Below are 8,517 nucleotides of genomic sequence, written 5' to 3'. Positions count from 1 at the left end.
AAAGAAAGAATGGAGTTTTCCTAAAGTCCTATAGCCTCTCAAAGAAAAGTAAGGGCGTCCCCCTACCGTTCCTCAAGACTCTACTAGACTCGTTCTTGTGTGATGAGACCAACGAACCTAAAGCTCTGATACCAAGTTTATCACGACCCAAAACGAGCCGCGAGTGGCACCCACACTTATCTTACTAAGTGAGCGAACCAACAATCTAAACCCCAATACTGTGTCGGAACGTGACACTCTGATCCAATAATTACCGTTAATCATCATTTATTACCACCACTTTCAATTCATGGGCATATTATTTTCATCAAGCCTCCTTTATTTCGAGGCATTACTTCGGTATAGATGGTTCCAGATTAGAGTTTCAACATTCTCTTAATTTTATAGCCAACCACAAACCACACAATCAAAAACATGCAACCACACAATCAAGCACATAGGAGACCTTACACTATCATTCAATACATATCAATCGCTATTTAGAGTTTATCTATTATATAGAATTAAACCATAACCTACCTCCACTGAAGAATCGTGATCAAGCAAGCTACTTCTTCAATGCCTTTGCTTTCCTCTTCGTTCTCTCTCTCTCGCTCGTTCTCCCCTCTCTGTCTTTTTCTTTTTCTTCTCCAGATTCTTTTTCTTTTACCCTAATTATCATATAATTCATTATGATAAAAGTAACCCATTATTTATTTCAAGGTTATCTCCTTTAACCCCCCCAAGTGAATAAATTATTAAACTTACCCCACTAATTTCATAAAGTTTGTCCTGAATAGTCCAAAACACCCCTTTAAAACTTTTAGCAGAAATCCGACCCAGTTTGGTTTACGCAACTTGTGACGGCCCGTCGTATCTGCGACGGTCCATCCAGCAGGTCCGTCACAAAGTTCAGAGAGTCAAATTCAGTAAAGAGGTTTGTGACGATCCTTCGTGTCTACGACGGTCCGTGCTGCAGTTCCGTCGCGAAGTTCAGAGAGTCGATCTCAGTACCCAGATATCAGAGTTGAAGTGTTTTGGAACGAAGGCCCTCGACGTCCGTCGTGCCTATGACGGTTCATCCTACTTGTCGTCGAGGGTAATGAGAAGAGTAGCAGAAGAAATTACACAAGTATGGGACGACGGAATCCATCACGGGCCGTCGTGACCATGACGGTCCGTCGCGTGGTCCGTCGACCCAGTCAGTTTTTATCAAAATAATTTTACTGCTCGAACCTACTAAACAAGTTGTTACATCACATATTTGTTGAAGTTGGGATTTGTTAGTAATCTGGATAAATTAATAGGCCATTTCTGATGCATTATTTATTCTAGACCGAGAACTAGCCAAGGCCCTTCGCAAGGGGCTTGATTAGCGGTAAGTGATGGTTGTATACTCCCAGATTATGTATATATGAGTGTTTGTTGTTTATATTGTCATATTGTCCAATGTGTGGTAAAGCAAGCATATGAAATAAACTTGGTATTGTAATTTGTGAGTTTAAGTGACCTTATTCATTGTACTATTTGATTATACATGCTTGTTGTGTTATGTTATTATACATTCTTGATGTGCTTGACTCAGATACCAAGCTGGTAAACGATATTGTTGATTGTCATGGATACCACACATGGTATGATCATACACAGTTGGCTCGAATACAGCGACTGGTATGATACTAGAGTTGAGTTAATTTTTTTGAGAGGACCATGTTAGATTGAGGTTCCATGAGAGCACTGATATTTGTAAGATGATCATGTGGCACATGTTTATGCATTGGTTTGTTCTTGTAATGTTTGTTCATGTTATGTGATAGATAGCTAAATTTGGTTGGTAATTATTTCTATTTAGTGTATTGCTTGTGGTAGCTAACTTCTTATACACATATGTTAATCGGTCGGGTGATCCTACATGTATATGGTGTTTGGGTACTGATATTGTATTGTTGAGTGCAACAAATTTTGTAGCGACCTATCCGAGATCATAGTTGAGAGACATCTGATTTCGAGTCTAAGGATGAGCTTTGTCTTTCAGGCTTCCATGCATTTATCTGTATTTTCTTATCCATTTGCTTGGACATGGGCTATTGACTTTAGATATCTGTAGCTTTAGGGGCGTATTTCAGTTTGATTGTTTTAGAGTTTTCGTATGATGACTTTCAGTTCTTAAGGGTACTTTTGAGTTGGTTGTTTTTAGAAGATTGAATTGCATTTATGGGTACTCAATTCATTTAAGTCTAAAGTATTCTCTTGTATTATATAATATACTTGATTTTGATTAAATGGTGTTTGGTTGGTTTCAGGTTTAGCTGATTCTCCCACCAATTTATTTAGTGTTAGTGCCACTCATAGCAGTTGAGGTTGTGATAAGTATTAATAGTTTAGAAAAAAATTATATAATATTTTACAAATATAAATTAAGGAAATTAATTTTAAAAATATTTATTTAACCGAATAGTTATCAAAATTAGATATAAGTTGGTCAAAATTGAATGTCAACAACATAGATTATATAAATCTAATTTTTATTTAATCTCTAAATAAAAGGCAAAAACTAATTAATATTCTTTTTGTTATAAATCCATTGAATGAGTGGATAGTCCATAAAGTTGGTACATGAACAACCATCCATATTCACTAGGTTCATGAACCTTTTTGGATAAGAATGTATCTATTTATTATGATACTTAATATGGTGACTTTTGGAGTGATTTCTCACTCTATATATAGGGTTGTTCATTCACTATTGTATTATATACATATGGAACTTACATATACTTGAATAAGAAGAAAGTCTTCTCCTACATCTACTTCTCTTGTCTTCTTCTTATAATCTTGATTTTATAACACGTTATCAGCACGAGTCTCTAGCCAATTAAGATTGAGTTTTAGTTTTTCTCGAACTCATGTTTTGGTTGATCTCGTTATGAGAATCAAGGTATTATATGCATAAAATTAGGTATGTATTTTCTAAAATATTTTTATAATTTAGAATACAATAGTATTCAATCACTAACAATTATCAGGAACCAAAGGCATATACTACTATTGGTTGAATGTGACATGCTATAAAAAATTTCTTAAATAGAAGAAGGTATAAAATTTTAATAGCATGAGTTTGAATATTATTTTGATAATTTTGAAAGACTCAAATAATAAGTCATGTTGTACTTCGGTCTATTATACCGTTGGTTAAGGGTAAGACGATGGATTCAAATTTCATCGCACCAAAAGGGTAAGACATCAGGTTAAAGTTCGGATGCACCATAATGAAAAATATTTGAGGATAAGACGATAGATTCAAGTTCTATCGCACCAAAAGGATAAGACATCAATTAGAGTTTTGATGCACCGTGATTGGGTTCAAGTCCCATAGAATTATGGTGTAACACGCCTTATATGAGTAAAACATTGAGTTTGAGCCAATGCACCATAGAGATGATAAAATGATGACTAAGAAAAATAATATATTTTTGATGAAATGTCTTGAAATTCATCATATTGAATTTGCTCCATTCCTTAAAAAGAATGTGGTAGCAACATGTGATAACTCTGAATTCGCCTGTTGACTTGCTCCATTCAATCATATGAATGTGGTAGCAGTGAATGATTAGTCTGAAAGATGACAAATAATTAATGCTATGAATAAGGGCGTGGAGGGACATAATTATAATAGTCATCATTGTGGTAATGATAAAAGGAAGAACACTACGAGTTCTTCAAATAGTCCTTCAAAATGTGAAGACAATTTTTATCATCAAAATGGTATGAAAGGTCATTAGACTTGTGAATGTTGTCAACCCAATAATTTGACAAGTTTATAAATCCTCTATCATGATACAAGAAGATAAAGTGATGGTACACTTGATCTTTCAAAGTGATGTTGAGGTGTGTCATGGAAATATGATGAATTTTAAAGCCATGACAATGTGCTTATAATGCAAATTTATGAAGTACATATAAATAATTAGTCCATTCCTTGAAGAGAATGTGACTTGTGATGAGTATCGTGAATGCTCGACCATTCTATAAGAGAATGGGTCCAGATGTGATAAAATCATTATGAGTTAGATATATGCCACAACTCACCTCTATGGAAGGTTTGAGAAAAAATAATATGTGTCACTTCTCATCTCTATGGGAGATTTGAGGGGAAATAAATTTTATTTGGCAGAAATGGCTAATTGTATTGTACGTTTTATACATCACTATGGTATGTTTATTGTGAACTACCGAAAGGGCAAAAGAAAGAACTAGTTCTTGCCTATAAGAGTTGTGGTTATTATTGTGTGACAATACAAATTTGTCATTGGTTGTGTACCTATGGTACAACAAAAGTAAAGCAAGAAAGACGTCTTGCTCGTAATGTTTTGAGCATGACAATAATGATATAATTTCTCCTTGAAGGAGATGCTCACAATAGGGATTGTGTCATGCAATATGTGATAGTACACAAAGTTAATAGCAAGCTCTAACGAGTTGTTTTATTATCAGAGGAATAATAAAGGGGTTATAAATATTTATGTAAAAGGTTACCCATTGTTTCCTCTTGTTTGTTGCACACAAATGTGGGCATGCTGATGAAATCACATGCGAAAGTAAATTACAAGTGTACTGAAATAAAGATTAGTTGGCATGACCGGTTGACCACTCTGGTTTAAATGTGATGCAAATGTAATTGAGAATTCATGTGGATTATATGATGAAGAAATAAAAGATTCTTTAAGAATTCTCATATGTTGCTTGTTATCTTCATAAAATGATCATTCTACAAGTTAAGGTTGGGAATGTAATTCCCTAAAATTTTTGGAACATATAAAAAGGTGAATATGGAACCGTTCACCTGTTATGTGGATCATTTGAAACTATATGATCGATGCATCTATACGATAGTCACATGTGTTTTGTTGTCAACTTACAAATTGGTTTTGTAAGGTTGTTTGCTCAATTATTAAATTAAGAGCACAGTTCCAACTATGAAATTATACTGATAATGCTGGTTGATTTAGCAGAAATTGTATGCCTCCAATTATAGCTAAATCATGGTTATGAGAACAAAACTCCTAAATAAGATTTGGTATGAGATAATTTTATTTAACATGTATGCATCAAACCAACAAGGTTTCCCCATTAAAATTGGTTCAGGGTCAGGAACCATATAATTTTCATCTAAAATGTTGAATGTGCGGTTATGATTTTAATTGCTCCACCACGCACAAAGATGAACTTCCAAATAAGGTTGGAATGAATGTTAGATTTTCTAACATTAGGGGGAGAGATGATTGACAGCTGAAAATTATGTGTGAGGTTAATTATGAATTATCTAGATCCTCGTTAAATAAATATGTGAACTTAAAGTTCAAGGGATAATTCAATTGCATAATGTTGCAAATCAGTTGCAAGATGAATGTACTGATCCTTTGATATAATTTAGCTGCAAATGCTCCAATGTGAAGTCCTTGAAGGACAGAGTCTATGATACGCCGGAAGCGTAATAGACCAATCGATTCCAAATATAAAATTCCTTGAAGAAGGAAGGAGCAAATGATCAATATGGTCATGATAATGAGGCAAGTGCTATAAAGGATCACATTGACATAACACTTCATAAAATCTTGAAAAAGGTTCAGGTACCTGAAATAATGAAAAATGAAGAGATCTCGATAAATTATGTCATATTGGAATCGATATCATAAAGAGATTCGTCGTTCCTGACCCTGCTTCACCTTAATTGTTATTTGAACAACAACCGTCGACGGTATCTTTGATATGAGGTAGCGCTCAATGATATAAATTATGACGAGGATCTTGAATTCAAATCTATCATATAGTGTGGACAGATAAATGGTTGGCCAAGTAATATGCACAATAATATCCTGGCGATCAATGAAGCAAATGTTGCTATGCATAAAGAAAAGCCCTCCATGAAGCAAGTCGAGAGTGCGTCTGGTTGAGATAAATGACACACCATATTCAGGAAATGTGTGATTTTTCTGTGGAAAAGAATATATCAACCAGAATGTACGAAGATTGGAGACATCATCACAAGAAATTAAGTGATGTTTTAATCAAGGAGAGTATAATACGCGTTGCACTCTTTTTCCCTTGACCGAGGTTTTTTCCCACTGGGTTTTCTTGGCAAGGTTTTTAATGAGGCAACAAATAATGCGTATCAAAAGATATGTGTACTCTTTTTCCTTCACTAGAATTTTTTCCCACAGGGTTTTTTCTAGTAAAGTTTCAACGAGGCACATTATCTATGGAGATCCAAGGGGGAGTGTTATAAATCCACTGAATGAGTGGATAGTCCATAAAGTTGGTACATGTACAACCATACATATTCACTAGGTTCATGAACCTTTTTGGATAAGAATGTATCTATTTATTATGATACTTAATATGGTGACTTTTGGAGTGATTTCTCACTCTATATATAGGGTTGTTCATTCACTATTGTATGATATACATATGAAACTTACATATACTTGAATAACAAGAAAGTCTTCTCCTACATCTACTTCTCTTGTCTTCTTCTTATAATGTTGATTTTATAACACTTTTCCAATTTTTAAAGAATAATTGACTAGTTTCATTGAATTTTTAATTTATCCACTTCTTTTAGATTTAAAATTTAATGATTGAGTTCACTTGGCAAGTTGGTATACCACTTATATCTTATAAATATGAAGAGTTTACTTTGATTCAATATAAAAAAATAAAAGTATCATTGTTGAGATTTGATAAGTAGTGACTTTGTATAAAATATGAAGAAGGAATCAACCATTGTATTCACTATTTTTTGGATGTTCATTTTGCTCGGTAAAATTTCTTATCCTTTTCCCCTCCTCTTATCTTTCTTTTCCCTCTCCGTCTATCTCTCTCATTATCTCTTCTTATATGCTATGTAAATAAACTTTCTTCTTTATACATACACTCACACACACACATAAATTTTAACATTTGGGATTCGTATTAGATTTTTATATATGTTTACCTATACCATATAATTATTGTCTTTTCAAGTATATTTTCTCCCAATAACAATTTTTTTATCACAGAAGAATGAGTCCGATTTGATTTATTTGGTTAACCCAAGTATGAGTATTTTTCGATATTTAATAATTATCTAAGGGTATATTTAGATCTATTTAATTACTCAATAGGGTATGCATCAAATTATTACAGAGTATACATAAATAATAATTGGATAGTTTAAGTTAAACTGAGATATTTTAACTTTATGGCTTCACTGAGGCAATTATCATAACCAAACATAGTATAATCATACAAATATTATGAAATATTTTAAAACTTTTTTTCCGTTAAACATAGGTCCAAACTAAATTCTAGCACTCAAAGCATAATAGAAGAAATATATATTTCTTCATTTGCTATTCATTCGAAGTTAGCAAAATAAAATATGATCAAGAGATCATATCGATATTAATTGATTGTCCTTCATTATTAAAATAATGGTAGTAACTTGAAGAAATATTATGTTTTATTTATATGTATTGTCATTGACTTTACTTGAACTAATGACATTAACATTTATTTTTATTTTTCATATAGGTTCACAATTATGTATAGTATTCGGAAAAGATCAAAAGTGTCAAACAACACAAGATTGTGTTCCTTCTTGTCAACTTGGAATACCGACTTGTACAGACGGAATTTGTGGATGTATTGAGGGAATAAGAAGGAGTGTTTCTTTTAAGAAAGACAATATTTATTTGGGTAGATGTTCTTGTGGATGTAAACCACATTGTGTCCTAGGATTTTGCACATGTCCTTGTTGTTAAAAGAAACAATTAAGACATGTTTGAGGTTATGAGAATACTTATCTTATTATAATGAAAATTTAGAGAATATTTTATCTTATTCTAATAAAAGCATAGTCTGCCAATTTCATATTTTCACTTCCGCCCTCCAGTTCATACTAGGAAATTTATCGTGATATTTATGGGCATATGTGAATTTATGAAATGTAATAATTATTTGTGAATATTTTATTTGGCTGTGAATATAGTTATTATCATGCAGAATTATATTAGCATATCAATGGGAGTCATAAACTTTATATTTCTAGGTTCGCTCTAAATGCGTGGTTCAAATATTAATATATTAATGTGGTGTGCCTTTGCTCTACACCGTAGGTGTGACCGACAATCAAAATCACTTATGATCCAAAAAACCCTTGGTCTAACATGTGAAAGCTAATAATAAAATTGGGCTAAACTGATGATGTCACAATCCAAACCACCATGAATACCACCCACATTAATACATCTATGAAGCAGACCAATGCATAACATCCTAACTCATGCGACATCGAACAATTCTAGCCAAAATATATAGGCAAAAAGAAAACTAGTTCTAAATCACAAAATAAATCATAAAATAGTTGAAGTTTAAACTATTACATCTTTGGAATTCAAAAGTCGTCATACTAAACCATCTAACTAAAATGTTTAAGAGTAAAATAACTATAGAACAATTTAAAGTATTAATCTTCCAGAAAGAAATACATTAGAATGA

This window comes from Solanum pennellii, chromosome 8 (assembly GCF_001406875.1).
Source record: "Solanum pennellii chromosome 8, SPENNV200".
Taxonomy (NCBI): Eukaryota; Viridiplantae; Streptophyta; class Magnoliopsida; order Solanales; family Solanaceae; genus Solanum; species Solanum pennellii.
This window is presented reverse-complemented; position numbering follows the sequence as displayed.